The 17,500-nt window shown below is 40.6% G+C and overlaps 1 protein-coding gene and 1 pseudogene across 1 annotated transcript in view; one reads left to right on the forward strand and one right to left on the reverse strand.

Annotated features, from left to right (window-relative positions):
• Positions 1-17,500, reverse strand: part of LOC138028521 (semaphorin-5A-like) — a 530,961-nt gene that overhangs the window by 161,025 nt on the left and 352,436 nt on the right. The gene's annotated exons all lie outside the window — the stretch shown is intronic.
• LOC138049213 (uncharacterized) lies at positions 6,649-14,848 on the forward strand (annotated as a pseudogene).

Consider the following 17,500-nt stretch of genomic DNA (forward strand, 5'->3'; position numbering starts at 1 on the left):
CTCCTCCTCTCGTCTGTCCCTTTGTCTTAACTGCCCTTCAAGTTCATTGACGTGTTGCCGTAGCTCCTCCTCTCTCCTGCTCCTTTGTGTTAACTGCCCTTTAAGTTGATTGATATGTTGTTTTAGCCTCGTCTCTTCTCTCGTGCTCCTTTGTCGTAACTGCCCTTCAAGTTCATTGATACGTTGTTGTAGCTCCTCCTCTCTTCTCCTTTGTCTTAACTGCCCTTCCGTTTGGGGAGCTGTTCTTCTATTTCGCCATAGCCAATGGATTCCAAGGTTCTGCCCCATCTGAGGTGTTAACTAAATCAAATTTATCTCACTCGTGCCTCGTGGACCATATTGACAGCCGTCAGTTAAAAATTGGTGAATACCTTTGAGACAAGAAAATTTTAATAGCCAGTATAAACAAAATAGAGAAGGCAAAACACAAGCTCTTGCTACCCTGCTAGCGAAAGTGTCTTTATCTCGTTATCATCGTTTTGCTTGTTTTTCCTGTTGTTATTTTCTTTCCACACGAAGAAAAACAACTGGCCTCTGCAACGAAAAATATCCTCTTACTGTTGAGCGTACGCTGTGGTAGGCTTGGCAGAATTTCGAGGGAAAGAAGTTATTTAGGGAGGTTAATCTGCCGGGAAAACCAGGCAGAAAGAGAAATCTAAAATACCTTGGATTACAATTTAGAGTGACTGTTAGCTAAAACGCGGTCACTTTGATCTCGTCATATACTTTGAGGTTAGCGACAGTATATCAACGAGCATTCCTGCAACAGTTGCTACGGCAATAAAGCAAAGAAACACTTACAAAGGTAAATTGAAAAACCCAGCCACGATAAAACATCGTGTTCGCTGTAGCTAATTTATTTTTTCAAATGCACAAGTCCGCCTCGACCATAACGCGTGTCATATTAAACTAAAGTAATGCTGCTGGTGTGTTGAACAAATCTTAAAAATGTACATTTGGTTAGGAGTGATAAGAAACGGTGGTAAAATGAAAGAGGATTTTAATTAAACCTTTATCATGTGAATGGTAAACTTTGTTGATCTTTTTGATGCCATGGAAAAGGTAAACAAACAAGTGGGACCTTGAGGCCTTCATAACAGGGAAGAAAAAGTACTTGATTTCCCAACTGAGTACTGCAAAATACGGAAGACCGTTATGTTTAACCCCCACAGAGGCTTTTTGTCTTCTAAAATGAAACGAACAACCCTTTCACAGTGGAAACGTTTAATCGTGTGCTGGGAAATTCTTTCCAATGTCATCGAAATAGGACAAATTAGTCAAAATGACAGTTGTAATTTGCGGGTGATTTAACGCTTAAAACACTGCAAGCAATCGAATCGACTATCCATCCAGTTCTCTGGGCAGAATTATCCGAAAATTCCCAGTCCTAACAAACAATTTGTTAAAAAACCTATTCATCTGCCTCATCTTCCTCTTCATCATCATCGTCGTCATGATCATTATTAATGTTATCAACAGCAGATGACTCATGGTCATCGTCATCAGTATCATTATAGCCTGCTTGCAGGCGGTAGTTGTTGTGTCGCCACGAAACACTATCAGACGCCATATTGGAAGAGCATGGGATAGGTCTGGGCCCCGTGACAAAACGACGGGGTGGGGAGTGGGAAGAGCGGAGAGAAAACCCAGCCTTTTCTCGGTAGCTGCCCACTTTCTTTTGAGCTTCCGGTTGCATGTCACGCCACAATAATTGACCAATAAGTAAGAGACTGTAATAAGGCTGTCAATCACTGAAGCGTGCAGCTGTAAACAAACTTGCTCTGGTCAACTAAAAAAGCCGTAAAAAATGTAAGCAAACCGGCAGAAACTGCAGCAAACGGCTAGTGTAGGTTTTTCCCATTGCAATTTCTTGTTTAATATGGCAGCGAGAAAACAGTGGGCAATATTCCTGTCGGTGCACTTTGCGATCAAATTTACGGTTTTGATTTACAGTGAAGCAATGCGTTTTATGAAATCTCACTTGACGTTTCGTATGTGGCAACAAACATTTTCAAAAGTAACCTTCATTATATGAAAAATATTTATATTTCAAAACAAATTGAGAGCGATCTGTAATAAAGTGACAATTAGCATTTAAGGTCGGATTCAATTCCTGTGTAAACAAGGTTTCGTTTGCAGTGGCAATCAGTTTTCCCAGACGCGAGAATTTCAAAATGATCCCATATTATGTTATGTCCAGTAGTCATAATATGATCAGCAATATCTGATGTGTGTTCATGCTTGGAGAGCGCTTCAAAATGTTCTGCTTTTCTATCCTGCAGTCGGTGCTTCGTTTTGCCCATGTAGAAGTCATCGCAATCCCAACAACTTGCCTTGTAAACAACTTTCGATCTGTGGGAACGATTCAAGCGATCTTTGCAGAGAAAGAAAGATTTGATTCGCCGAGTGTTAAGAAAAATAACTTTGAGATTAACGATATAATAAAACTTATTTACGTACACAAGATTAACTATGTTATTTTTTTCTTCATCAGTCTTTTGGCCGAAAGGAAGCGTTCCTCCAGCGCTTGCTCTGCAGAGCAGTAAATGAAGATAGGAGGATCTTCGATAATTTTCTTAGAACTCTCTGGGGTGAATTCTGCTGCCGAACTCAAATCTTCCAGTTCGACAATCTAATCTGATATGATGCTCTTGTGCGGGCAAATTACAAGCACTGACACCGGACGACCTTCAAGTTTCTCACTTTCGGCTATCGCAAACACTGTAAATATCATGCTTTTCCCAAAGCCAGTGGGAAGCACGGCCAGCACATCTTCACCATTTAGTAAACTAACTATCGCCTGTTTTTGTTCACGCTTCAAAAGAACGCTCCTTTCTCTTGTCGCCAAGAAATCTAAAGCACTTTGAATCGCTCGATCGACATTCGAACTCATCATTTTGCCTATGGTGACAAGAGCGGTATATGAATATTAAATCTTGTGTTGATTGACAGCATGTCTGCCGACCAATCAGAAGACAGCGTCCACCGGCGGACGCTGCCAAATTTTGCTACTCAAAGGGGGCTGGTTTTCGGGCAGGCGGTTTTTCTCTCTTCTCTCCGCCCCACTCGCCTCGCTCGCTTTGTCGACCCTCAACCCGGCCCAGACCTAGCAGCGCGAATCCAAGATGGCGACCTCATTACGAATTCCGGTTTTTCGACCATCCAACCGCCTGCGTGCAGGCTAGTATCATTATCACAGCTTTCATCATCTTCAGCATCATTGCAGCTGTAGAGATCGGTACATTTAAGTCCCGCTTCGCGACATTGATATCTATTAGTGGAACATTGCTCCTTAATTAGAAGGAGGATTGCATCGGATCGCAGCTTGGGGCAATCATTGTGAAGAAACCCGTAGAGATATGGCGTACATCGAGAGAAACCATTAGGAGGCTGATACGAAATGGTTGCTGCATGCTGTTGACGCTGCAAACTCAGGAGCCACTACTATCAACATCATCTAACCTGACACCCGGACATGCACGTGTTTGTAGTGTCCCTCAGGCAATTCCCAGAAATAATAATAGATTTATCGATCCATCATTAAGTAAAAAAAAATACGATAATTTACGATAACAAAATTGAAACATGAAAAATATAAAAGGCAATGTACAATTTAAATACTTAGGGTTTGGCAGAATAAAAATTCATGAGAACATCATCTATTGTTTAAAATGCGACTTGCCCTTAGCACAAAGGACTTTATGTGCCTATCAATCCTAGAATGCGGTACTGAGGCTTTACGCGATCCATCACCCGAGTACACTGACTATTGATCGTGGGCATAAATATCAGTGAGTAATTGGACTGGTTCTTATCACTTAAAATTCTCTGCAGTACGCACCTAGAAGCTGCATCTTTGCCTTCTTAAAGGTTAGGTAAGCTCGCCTTCTTAATGACAATAATTGAAATGCTGCGATTCTGCATACGCTGCAGATCTTCAACGAGGTATTTTGGGACACCACCCCACACCGGAGATGCATACTCTAACACTGTGAGAAAACATTTTCGGTTGTGACTAGGAAGAAGAAATTTTATAGAAAGCTACATCTCAATCCTAATATTCTTGCTCTTGGACTTGCAAAACTGCGGCGCTTCCTGGATTCCATGCGTAGAGTGGAGGTGATATTAAATTACGCCTTGTGGGTGTGATCAATCAAATCTTTTACTTGATGCTATTTCTCGTTCGTCTACAACCGGCATTTCGAATATACATTCATTTCATTCATCGAGTCTTTGACGGGAACGGATGAGACCAACAAATTGACCCGCTTAGAGCAATGAAAGACAACTGGTGGAATAAGAAAGTGAAAGAAATTGAAAAGTTTGGAGAGTGTTACAACTCACATGGACGGTACTCCGCACTTAAAACTGTGTATGGCTCCAAAGCGAACACTGTTGTCCAGGGTTAAGAATACAGATGGAACTCAGCTATTTACAGACCTGAACGAAATATCAGACAGATGGAAAGAACATTTTTACCAACTGCTGAATCAAGAAGGCAACGTAGACAATGATGCAACTGACCACCAAACTGCTCCAGAGACAGTTGATGCATTTGAATGATCCAATCTCCATAAAAGAACTAAGGAAATCTGGAAAAGCTGCTAACATTAGTATAGCGCCTGGACAAGATGGTATACTATCTGAAGTTATAAAACACGGCGGTAATGGTCTACTACAACAACTGCTTTCCGCAAGGTGCATTAGGTGAACCCGCTTGCCTACATCCAAAGCTGGACTAACCGCACACCTCAGTCAACATCGAAATCGATGGACTGCTGGAGAGCTAGAACATTGCATCAGCATCGCAGAGGTCATGGGTTTGAATCCCGTTGGAGCCACCTGAATTCTTCAGGTGTCAGTATGAGACAATTGCTTCAATTGTCTGGATAAGTCCTAGGATCATTTCTCTAAATCGGAAGCTATTGTTTTAGAAAACATTCCCAGAAGCTGATGAGGACAGTGTAAATGCACTTGCAGATCTGGGTAAAATCGCGCAACCCACAGCAAAGACGGCTGCCAAAATTGAGCCAGCGCTACGTTTTCGTTGCCCTAAACAATACATGGGAGAAACCAAAAGAAGACTCAAAAACCGTTCTAACGAACACCACAGACCAGTCGACAAACTAACCAACGTCTCCAAGCCTACCACAGTTTCAGAATACTTCCTCACTAATAATCACACCGCCAACGACATTTCACTTATTCCACTCGAGCTCATCCATTCCAATCGTGATAGTGTACTCGAAGCAAAAGAAGCATCTCATAAACATCGGTAACACCTTTGAACCTTTAGGTCTTTAATGAGAAAGATAAAATGTATACCATCTTTTCCTTATATTTCTTTACCGTTATATAATTTCAGTTGTCATTTCTTTTTATTTTTTGTACCGTATCCTTTAAGTCCGTTAAAATCCTTATCTTTAGGGCTGTATCAAATCACACGCCATATCACTATTCAAATTGTAACGTCTTTGTTAACTGTAGTCATTGCTTGTAAATCCCAGATCAAGAAAGGCAGTTCCTTTCGAAATATTGGCTTTTTTTCGATATATTCCTTCACCGTTATAGCAGTCTTGCTCTTTTTAGCTTTTCAATGCAATCATCCATGTAATCAAGGAGCAATGTCCCACTAAACGATGTCAATGTCGCCATGCGAGACTTAAATCTACAGGTCTCTACAGCTGCAATGATGCTGAAGATGATGGAGGCTGTGATAATGATGCTGATGACGATGACCATGAATCATCTGCTGTTGATATGGTTGATGATGATCATAACGGCGATGATGATGAAGAGGAAGACAAGGAGGATGTATAGGATACCTTTTATCCTTGTCAGAGAGTTGTGAAAAAATTGCATTTGGCTGATTGAAAGTAAACGGTGCAAAATATGCCACAAGGCATTTCATGGAAAAAGGCTCCTTTGATCGTTGAATGGACACGAGATCAGATTTATTACAAGGCATTTGAAGGTCAAGCCTCGTTTCCATGTGGACTCTGAGACTCTGAGGGTCACACTGCTAAACCCCCATAAAAGCCGTCGGTGCAAGTTACTAAATTGCCGACAACATTTGGCATGCTCCTTAGGGTCCCTTAACATATCTAGATAGGCGCCTTGCTTTCTTCACGACTCCCCACGGGACTTTATTGCGCGACATATGCTCCCTGACAAATAGTGGCTTCGTCTCTAGTCGATGCGTAGCCACAAAAGTAGTGGCTGAAGCTGATTTATTCAAATGCTCCAGTGTGCCTCGATCATAACGACAATAGTTGAGAAACTCATCCAATTTTTAGCGTACTTAAGTGATGTTAATATATAGATTTAGCCACGCCTAGAGGTTTTGGAATTGTTCGAGTTTTGGTGTTTCCTGTTAATGCTGAATCAAATCATTTTCTTCTCTTTCTTCTGTAGAAAAATTCATTGCCTAACTATATCGCATGAATCACGAAGCGATGAGTGCGATATCGGTTTATCAAGTGAAATATCCGGATCTTTTTTGAGAAAATTTTAAGATATTTAGAAAATGGTTGGATATTTAGAAAAATTTATTGCTTTTTTTGGCTGTTTTCCAGCTTTTCCTCGCTATTTTCGTGACAACTACAAATAATCCAGTTCAGCGGTTTCCCACTTGAATAATGCCGGAAAATGGCGGATCATGGAAACAATGAGCATGAACCTTCTTTAGGCTCTGAGTCTACTCCTTCTGGAATTGCAAAATCTTCAATACCTGAAATACGTAGAGAAAGAGAAGTAGTTTCCCTGCTGGACCGGCTGAGATCACCAGCTGTAAGTGAGTTGTCAAGAAAAAGAAAGCTTTCGGTCAACTCCGTCAACACACCTAGAAATCGTCGATCGCAGACCAGTGTGTTGAGAAAGGCGAATGAGCCTATGAAAGTTTCTGCGAGTCAAAGAGTACAAGAGTTTAAAGAAACGTCCTTTACTGTTAGCCGGAATAATTTATTGTTCTGCCAATCCTGCTGGGAAGAGTTATCCCTGGAGAAACAATATGGCCATGCACGTGTCTAGCAAGAAGCACAAGGCCAACAAAGAGAAGACGGAAACAACTACAAGAAGGAAAGGCATATTACTCAAACACTTCCCACTAGCACAAGAGTTTTTAGAGTAAAGTTGTGTAAGCATTTCTTAAGAGTGGAACACCATTGAATAGGATGAAATATTTCAGAAATCTCTTAGAAGAAGCAGGCATCCCTTTGACATCTTCTATCCACATGAGCCAATTGATCCCTTTTGTGTTGGAAGAGGAATATAAATCAATATCCAAGGAAACACTGGGTAAGGAACTCTCTATCATATTTGATAGAACAACTCGAGATGGTGAAACCCTAGCTGTCCTGGCTCGTTTCGTGCAAGACTCGGAGGTGAAAGTTAGGCTTGTGAGGTTTCAACTTGTAAAACGTTCAGTTAACGGGGACGAGTTAGCTCGCATTATAATTGAGGTACTCTATCGAAAGCTGAATGTTCCTCAAGGCTGCGTCTTAGCAGCAATGAGGGACAGAGTGCCAGTCAACACCAAGGCGTTACAAACGGTGTCTGTGTTGTTACAAGGATCGGAATTATCTGGAAAGTTCGCGAAGGTCAATGTCACGAAATATGTTATTTCGGGAATTTTCTAGAACTGTGACTCATCAGTTTCAAAATAGTTTGTGACTCATAACTTTAGAAATAGAGTTTATTGTAATAGCCATAAATAGTTACTTTCGGAAACTTCTAGACTCTCTTCGGATACTTCTATAAGTGGCTCTCTAGTCAGTTTGTTGTTGTTGTTGTTGTGATTCGGGACTTCGTTCCCTGTTGTGATTTCCAAGTGATATTGTGTGACAAGTGACAAGTGAACGGATTTCTCCGTTCGTGTGTGATTTTGACATTCTGCTGCAAAGTCCACAGTTGGTTTCCGTGGAGTGCGATACTGTGAAAGAAGTCTTTAGGAGATTTCGTCGAAGAGAAGGACAGTACTTTGCCTGTGGTCAGATAAGCGTAGAGGAGTATTCAGTTAATTGTACTGAGATTGTACTACGAGTAGTCGCTAGCTCGAGTTAAGTTGTCTCCCGTTGTTTACAGTTAAATAAATTGCGTTTCGTGGAAATAGCGAGGTCATTATCTTTCTGCTGGTAATTAGTTACCCGTAACAGAAATTGGGGGCCTGTCCGGGAGTTGAATTTAAGTAAAGCGAATTTAAGAGTTTACCTTGAGAGTATTATTGTATTCAGTAATCGAAGACAAGTTTTAAGATGGCGGGTTGATCCAGAGAAGTTTATGTCAGAACCTTGCGAGGATACTTTTTATTCCTTAAAAAAGGATGAGCTTATTTAGAGGTTAAGAAATTAAGCAAAGCGAAAACACCAGATTCAGGATATCATTGTTAAACATTTAGTGAGTTTACAAGTTTTCGAAGAGACAGTTGTAGAAACATTTGAAACATCTCAGATTCGGAGTTAAAGAAACTACAGCTTCAGTTGGAGTTTAAGAAATTAGAAATGCAAGAAAGATTGGAACGGGAAGAAAAGGAAAGACAGGAAAGGATGGAAGAAAAGCAAAGACAGGAAAGGGAACAACCACGACAGTTTGAACGTGAAAAAGAAGAACGACAAGAAAGGCTTGAAAGAGAAGAAAAAGAGCGACAAGAAAGGCTTGAAGACCAAGAGCGACAAGAAAGCCTGGAACAACAGCGATTAGAACATGAATTAGAAATGAAAAAGCTAGAATTAGGGGCCTCAGGGGGATCAAATCATTCTGTTAGTGGTTCTACTGGTAACGCTGAAGTAACTTAATATATTAAGCTAGTTCCTCCTTTTCAAGAAGCAGATGTACATAAATACTTTCTACATTTCGAAAAAGTAGCAGAAAGTCTTAAGTGGCCTAAGGACTACTGGGCAATGTTATTGCAGAGTGTCACGGTTATTAGTTAAAGCTCGAGAAACTTACTCTCAGTTAACTGTAGACGAAGCTTTAAGTTATTTTACTCTTAAAGAGCTTAACTTACTAACTAGTTCCTGAAGCTTACCGTCAAAAGTTCAAAAACTGTACAAGTATAAGTAATCAAACTTATGTAGCATTTGCTACAACTAAGGAACAGTTATTTCACCGTTAGTGTTCTTCACAGAAAGTAGATAAAGATCATGATAGATTAAGGCAAGTAATTTTAATTGAAGATTTTAAGAGGTGCATTCACAGTGATGTTCGCATATTTATTAACAAACAAAAGGCCGAGACGCTGGAAGAAGCCGCACGGTTGGCAGACGATTATTCCTTAACCCACAAGGTTGTCTTCGAGGAAAAACTCAGCAAGTTCTCGTCTCCTCGTGGTCAGAACTTGCCAACCACGTTGAGAAACCCTCAGAAGGAGAACCCAAACCAAAGGCAGATGTATGGTAATAGTTCGGGCCCCAGTTGCACGTCATTTATCCAGAACAAGCCGGCGGGGGCAAGAAAATCTTTACCGTTGACAACGTGTTATTACTGCAGGAGAGAGGGACATTTGATATCAGAATGTCCTGGAAAGTTAAAAACGAGAAGACAAACAAGGTCACACAGATTAAAGGCCTACTGGTTTTATTGCTGATTCACGTCTGACACCTGTGGCTATAGAAGATTCAAAAATCGGATTTCCTAAAGAAGAAACCTCTTGCCAAGCAGTCAGTTCTACTCCAAGACCTGTTATGGAGGTGTGTGAGCCCTTTATTCATGAAGGTTCAGTGTCGCTCTCCCGTGATTTGTCTGACGCAGTTGCTGTTAAAATTCTTCGAGATACTGGAGCTTCACAGTCTCTGTTATTGGCGGAAACCTTGCCCTTTTCTGAGAAGTCATCTACTGGAGCAAGTGTTCTCATTAATAAGGGGGTAAACTCTTCAGACTACAAGCCAGTGCCATTGCACACTGTCTATTTGTCATCAGATCTGGTGTCTGGTCCTTGGATCCTCGTTACCTTTCGAGGGAGTTCAACTTCTTCTCGGAAATGATTTGGCTGGAGACAAAGTGGTCATCAATCCTATTGTAACTGAAGTGCATTGCGTAGAGCAGCTGCCTGACCCAGTAGAGAACGATTTTCCAAATTTGTATCCTGCGTGTGCTGTAACCCGTGCTACGAGTAAGAAGAAATTAAGTGATGAAGATAAAGATGTTGACATAGCAGATACCTACATCAGTCAAGTTTTCGAGGAAACTGCCCCAAAGAATTTGTCTGGAACAAAGTCATTAGAAGATGATGATGATATCAGCAGTTTGAGGAAGGATGCTGAACTGAATTCTAGATCACACCTAGTAGCTGAGCAACATTGAGACCCAGAGATCTCGCCATTATTCCAGAGGGCAGTTAATGAAAATGAATTTTCACAGAATCCTGTTTGTTTCTTTACAAAAAACGGAGTTTTGATGAGAAAATGGAGACCACCGGGTGTTTCAGCTGACGAGGAGTGGGCTGTCAAGTACCAGATAACAAGACCCAACACAGAATTTTGAGTCATTTTTATTGGCCAAATTTAAGGAAAGATGTTGCTGAGTTTTGCAGATCATGTCACGCTTGTCAAGTAGTAGGGACGCCAAATCAAACCATACCAAAGGCACCACTACAGCGAACCCCAGCAATCAAGGAGCCCTTCAGCCATATTATTGTTGATTGCGTTCGTCCATTACCGAAGACAAAATCTGGAAACCAATACCCGCTGACAATCATGTGTGCATCTACCAGGTTTCCCTAAGCAATACCCTTAAGAAATATCAAGGCTAAGACCATTGTTAAAACTTTAACCAAGTTCTTCTCCCTGGTTGGTCTTCCTACCTAAATACAGTCAGACCAAGGTTCAAATTGTATGGCAGACATATTTCAGCAAGTCATGAACGAACTGGGAATCAGACAATACAACTCCTCTGCTTATCACCGAGAAAGTCAAGGAGCTCTCGAGAGATGGCAGCAGACGCTGAAGAACATGATGAGGATCTACTGCTTCTAAACGGAGAGAGATTGGGATAAAGGAATCCATTTGCTGTTATTTGCTGCCCGAGAGTCGGTTCAGGAGTCTCTGGGCTTCAGCCCATTTGAGCTCGTTTTTGGTCACACTGTGAGAGGACCTCTCAAACTTCTTAAAGAGAAATTCTTATCTAGTCAAAGCCATTCTATTAATTTATTACAGTATGTCTCAGATTTCCGAACTAAGCTTAATAGAGCTTGTGAATGAGCTAGGGCTAATCTTAAGTTGTCTCAGAAGTCTATGAAAGAGAGGTATGATATAAACACTTCTGAGGGTAGTTTTGACCCAGGTCAAAAAGGTTTTAACATTGTTGCCAGTTCCTGGTAACCCACTCCAGGCTAGATATTTTGGGCCTTATATATGTAATTTAAAAGAAACTAAGTAATCTCAATTACGTTCTAGAAACGCCTTATAGGCGTAAGCAAACGCAGTTATGTCATGTTAATATGATAAAGCCTTATATTGACAGAGACAGTAACCTAGAGATACATCCAGTAAGTCTTAATGTGGTTAGTTCTGGCCAGAAGAAACTTTAAGCCCACTGGCCACAGCAAAGCTTTCCAGCTCTGATGTTCTTCGGGATTTGGACTCCAAACTGTCCCATCCGTCTTCAATGCAGCGTCAAGATCTTACTGATCTTCTCCAGGAGTTCAAGCACCTGTTTCCAGATGTACCAACGAGGACGGAACAGGTTTACCATGGTGATGCTTCTCCTGTGAAACAGCATCCCTACAGGCTGAATCCTATCAAGCAGAAATATCTTAAAGTAAAAATTCAATTCTTAATCATTGGAGAATGATTTCATTGAGCCAAGTCACAGTAGCTGGAGTTCACCTAGTATTTTGGTGCCAAAAGCAGACGGTAGTTACAGAATGAGTACGGACTACCAAAAAGTGAACAATGTCAGTAAATCAGACACTTTTCCAATACCACGCATGGATGACTGTATTGACAAAGTGGGAAATGCAAGATACGTCACTAAGTTTGACTTACTCAAGGGTTTTTGGCAAGTTCTGCTCACTGAACGAGCAAAAGATATTTCAGCTTTTGTAATCCCGGATGGACTGTACCAATACAAGGTATGCCTTTTGGTATGAAAAACTCGCCAGCCACTTTTCAGCGCCTCATAAACAAAGTTATTGCTGGCCTTCACGGATGCAAAGCGTACATCGATGATGGGAGGAACATTTTTGCAAATCATCCGAAAGTTTTTTGAGAGACTAACCAAAGCAAAGCTCACTATTAACCTCTCCAAGAGTGAATCTGCACAAGCAAAAGTAACTTACTTAGGGAATGTGGTTGGACAAAGGAAAATGAAACCAGTCGATGCCAAGATCAGTGCTATTTCTGAATTCCCGCCACCAAAAAACAAGAAACCACTAATGCGTTCTCTCGGTATGGCAGGATATTAGAGGAAGTTCTTCCCAAATTTCTCTGCAGTCACCGAACCTCTGACTCGATTACTAAACAAGACAGAGAAGTTTGTGTGGTGCGACACATGTCAAAAAGCATTTCAAGAACTAAAAGCGTTATTGAACAGCGCCCCAGTGTTGGCAGCTCCTGATTTCAATGCCCCGTTTAAGTTAGCTGTAGACTCAAGTGATGTTGCTGCTGGTGCTGTGCTTTTACAAGACGATAAAGATGGAGTAGGTCATCCTGTTTGCTACTTCTCAAAAGAGTTTAGTAAAAGCCAGAGAAATTACTTCACCATGGGAGAAAGTATGTTTGGCGTTAGTGTTAGCCCTCCAGCATTTTGAAGTTTACGTCACTTCTTCCAGTTTGCCCATCAAAGTTTTCAGTGATCATTATCCTCTTGTTTTCTTCACAAGTTAAAGGACAAGAATCAACGATTACTGAGGTGGAGTTTGATGCTTCAAGAGTACGACTTAGATATAACACATGAACGGATCGAGATTCTTCTTGCTCACATTAAACATCACCGTTTGAATACGCTATTTATTTCTTTGCAACTGCGTGCGATTCAACTGAAAAAGATACGATAAACGATTACATAAATTGTTCTTAAGGTAATGGACAGAAAAGCGCAACGGAAAACACAAGACAAATACTTACAAACTGTGATGCGAATTGAAATAAGCCTCAAGGCTGCCGAGACTGGTGAAAACAGCGACTAACGCAAATGTAGAACTTAGAAAGATGGATATAACTATGTAACGACCGAACTTGGAAGAGAGAATTAGGCGCAATAACGCCGAAACAAACTTATATATACCTACAAACGAACGTGCAAAAAAGACTACAGGGAAAAATTACGGTTTACTAGTTAACACCTAGACAGAATTACAACGCATACACGCAGCAATACACACCTGACAACGAACAACGCAATCAACACATAAAACTTTCCTATTCTAGTTCCTACAAAAGACATAAAGGGAAAGGATAACGTGATTACTACCTGTCTTTCAAGAGTGTGAATGTGAGAACATATCAAAGAAAGTTCTAAAAAGGTTCTTTTTTTTCAAGAGGGGGAGTGTTACAAGGATCGGAATTATCTGGAAAGTTCGCGAAGGTCAATGTCACGCAATATTTCTAGAACTGTGACTGACTCATCAGTTTCAAAATAGTTTGTGACTCATAAGTTTAGAAATAGAGTTTATAAATAGTTATTTTTGGAAACTTCTTGACTCTCTTCGGATACTTATATAAGTGGCTCTCTAGTCAGTTTGTTGTTGTTGTTGTGATTCGGGACTTCGTTCCCTGTTTGTGATTTACAAGTGATATTCTGTGACAAGTGACAAGTGACAAGTGAACGGATTTCCCCGTTCGTGTGTGATTCTGACATTCTAGTTCGATGCTGTGAAAGAAGTCTTCAGGAGATTTCGTCGAAGAGAAGGACAGCACTTTGCCTGTGGTCAGATAAGCGTAGAGAAGTATTCAGTTAATTGTACTAAGATTGTACTAAGAGTAGTCGCTAGCTCGAGTAAAGTTGTCTCCCGTTGTTTACAGTTAAATAAATTGCGTTTCGTGGTAATAGCGAGGTTACTATCTTTCTGCCGGTAATTAGTTACCGTAACAGTGTTGTACCCAGAAATGCTTGTTGTTGCGCGCATCTCCCACTTTCTAGATAGGGTGGAAACCAAATGCAACATTCCAGTTTTCAAGCAGTTCATGATGACGTGGAATCTACAGAGGAATGGGAAAAGAGTATGGAAAGAGTTATCCGGGAAAGCCATGCCACGGTACAATGCGACATGATGGTGGAGCTACTGGGAGTGTGCTAAAGTTGTGTTTGAGGAGTGGAGGCATATCACTACATTTTTAGAGAGCAACGAAGAGTTTGCTGACGCATCAAGGCAACGACTTTCACAGATGTTGATGCACAATGCCGTACAGTTGAAAGTCGAGCTAGCATCTCTCGTGGAACTGGAGAAGTTTGTAAAGGCAAGCTACACTCTAGAGGGGGATGGTCACTTGATATTTATCGCCTTTCACAAGCTTGAAGAGCTCCGAGCTCTCATTCACGCGCACAATTTCCCAGCTATCCTAGGTGTGGTTCAAGAACTGTTTCCTCTGAACATTGGCGACCAACAAAGATGGTACCAGTATGGGCTAAGGGAGTGTGTGACGCTTGCCTTTCAGTATTTTCTGAACACTTTGGCGAATGACTTGATAATCTCCCGCACTATGAGAGTGTCCGTGCTGTACAGCTTTTCAATCCACAAGCAGTCAAGGTATCTCGACCCACAGCTGCGGACGTCGAAAGGATCAGAGATGTGCCGTTTTTGTACACCAATGATGTAATCCACTCAGTAAAAGATGAGCTCCCCACTTACCTTTTCAAAGCTGCGGAGATTAATGATGCTTTTGATATCCTTGCTGACTTCATGCGATGGTAGAAAGACGTCTCCCATGACCTCCCATCATGTTCTTCCGCAGTACAGAAAGTGGTACTGGTACAACCATCATCTGCAGCAGCGGAGAGGGTCTTTTCACTACTCGTGACCATGTTTGGAGCCCAGCAATATGATGCCTAAGAGGACTATGTAGAAGCTGCTCTTATGGTATGATTGGTTTGTATAATTGTATCAGCTTAATGACTGCTTTATGACCATGGTTGATGTTCGTCTAAACAAAGAAACTTTGCCACCTTTGGAGCAACGATAGTTTTATTTTTTTACGCCAATTTACGGTCATATAGTTCAAAGTCGGTATAGGATGTTTCCGCCTTTTGTTAAGTTTTCAGTCTCAGAGGTTTTTTCAGGTTACATTGTATTCTCTTAAAGTACAGCGGATGATTGTATAAATAGGAAGGATTGCTACTTTTGGACTAAGGGATTCAAAATCGGCTTATTTTTAAAACAAAAATACGAAATATTTCAAGATATTTGGAGGAATTTCGAGATATTTAGAAAAACGTTTGAGATATTTAGACTTTTATTGATAATTTCCGGAAAGATATTTAGGTGATTTCACGTGATATTTGTGTAAAGGCTTAGAAGCGGCAAAATACGGCAACCAAGAAATGACAACCTTAAATTCAAACAAGATCCGCGCCAACAAATTACCTGCACGTGCTTTAAACAACTTCTGAGAATACAAGCCATTTATATTTCTCCTCAGTTTTACGAGAATTCATTGCGATTAAGTATTAACAACATAAGGGCGAAAGTTTCTTGTCACTGTCGAGGCACATTGAAAAACAATGAGGCAAACTGAGTACTGAAAAAAACACTTCCTTGCTCGCATCTTAGAGCAAAACAAACAAACAATTCAACGGTTTTTTTAAGTCCAAAAGGAGTACATATGATTGTTATTTATTCCAGTCGAGAAAAAAAAAATCCAATTTCATTCCTGAACAAAGGAAACAACGATTAAACCACTTTTTAAAAATAGGCATCCACTTGAAATAACGCATCCATAAAAATAACAAACGTTTAGTGCCCAAGACAAGATTTTGTGGAGTAAATTCTTCCACTGACCAAATTTGAGCTATAACTGATACACTTCTTTGTCGTTCTTGTTTCCTTTCCTCTTCTTTTGTTACTATTCTAGTCATAGGTAGTCCACTGAGGCATCCGTGATGGAAACTCATCAGATTCAACAGTACATGTAAAAATTCTCTTAAGATAAGCCAAAAATTGCAAAACGTACAGAGCAAAAAGCAGCTCTTAACAAGTTAAAAATATACACTCAGCTTTAAGTTTATATGCCTCCGATGCTTGACTTGAATAACTGAGTAGCCACCAGTGTGGACCACAGCTATCATGACGTACCAAACTGGATTGAAACCGGCGAAAAATGCAGAAAGAAAAGATTTGCCAAACCGTTTTCCACCTGAACACGCTCTTACCAACGCCCCCAGTATTTGCGACTGGCAGCTTCCGCTATTTTGAAAGTTCAACGTACGCCTTCGTTTCAACAATTTTAGAGAAAACGAGACTGCTCGAAGTCTACTTTTGTTGCCGCTCCGTTTCTCTGTCCAAAAAGGGTAATTCAGGGCAACTACAAGCAGAAATTATGGCTTACAAACTGTATAAATGACTGTAATAAATCCCGAATTTGAGAATATCCCCGAAAATAGTCAAACTTGGCATCAATAATGTACATCATATAAGGCACAAAGTGCCATGTCAACACTCTCGTTTCCAGTCCCTTTCGACAATGAACTGCGATGAGCCAATTGTCTCAGATTTTGAACAGCTAAGTAGAGGCACATGGTCAGACTTGAAACGCATGTGCTGCCCACGATGCTTTACATTTCTGTAAAAGCTTATCGACACTAAGCATGCATTATTACGACAATAAACGACAAAATCAATCCTGCGTTGAATTCGCTTTTTTCTCAAATCCCATGCACAAAATTTCGTATAATCATGGTTTGCAATTCCTCTTGCGGAATGAAGATGTCCCATGAGAAATCAAAAACAACGCCGATGCAAAATTTTTGGGGGTAAACCATGTGTATTATGGAATTTGAGAAAGTAGAGAATAGACCCAGCAGCATTTTCGGATTTTCGGATTTTTGGAGATATTCTCAATTTTGTGATTTATTACAGTCATTTGTACACTTTGTGACGTCATCAATTTTTTAACAAAAACTTGAATATCTCTGGAAAGAGGGAAGATATTCCTTTATAGAAAACACCATCCTTTATCATTTTAAAAGGTCTTTAAAGTAAGCAAAAGACATTGTTTACTTCATAGGCACTTTAATTAAAGAATCGTATTTATTGAACCTTGTTGCTGCGAAAGAACATAGCACAAGATGGGCGAATAAGTTTAGAACAAAACAAGTCATTTGTTTCGGATTTTGACTTGAAACAACCTAATTACTGGCGAAGGGCTAACACTCGAAACGTCAGCTTTTAGAATCTCTGTACGGTGGCCAATTTACATTATCAACTCCGTTGATAAAACCAAATTTTTGTTAATTACTGGGTTGCCTTGTGGCAAACCCAGTCGAGGTCTGCGTTAAGTTTGTTTGTTTTCTTTTTTTTTCTTTTTACTGGGTTGCCTATGGGCAAACCCAGTCGAGGTCTGCGTTTAGT

The sequence above is a fragment of the Montipora capricornis genome, chromosome 1, assembly GCF_036669925.1.
Source record: "Montipora capricornis isolate CH-2021 chromosome 1, ASM3666992v2, whole genome shotgun sequence".
NCBI classification, from domain to species: Eukaryota; Metazoa; Cnidaria; class Anthozoa; order Scleractinia; family Acroporidae; genus Montipora; species Montipora capricornis.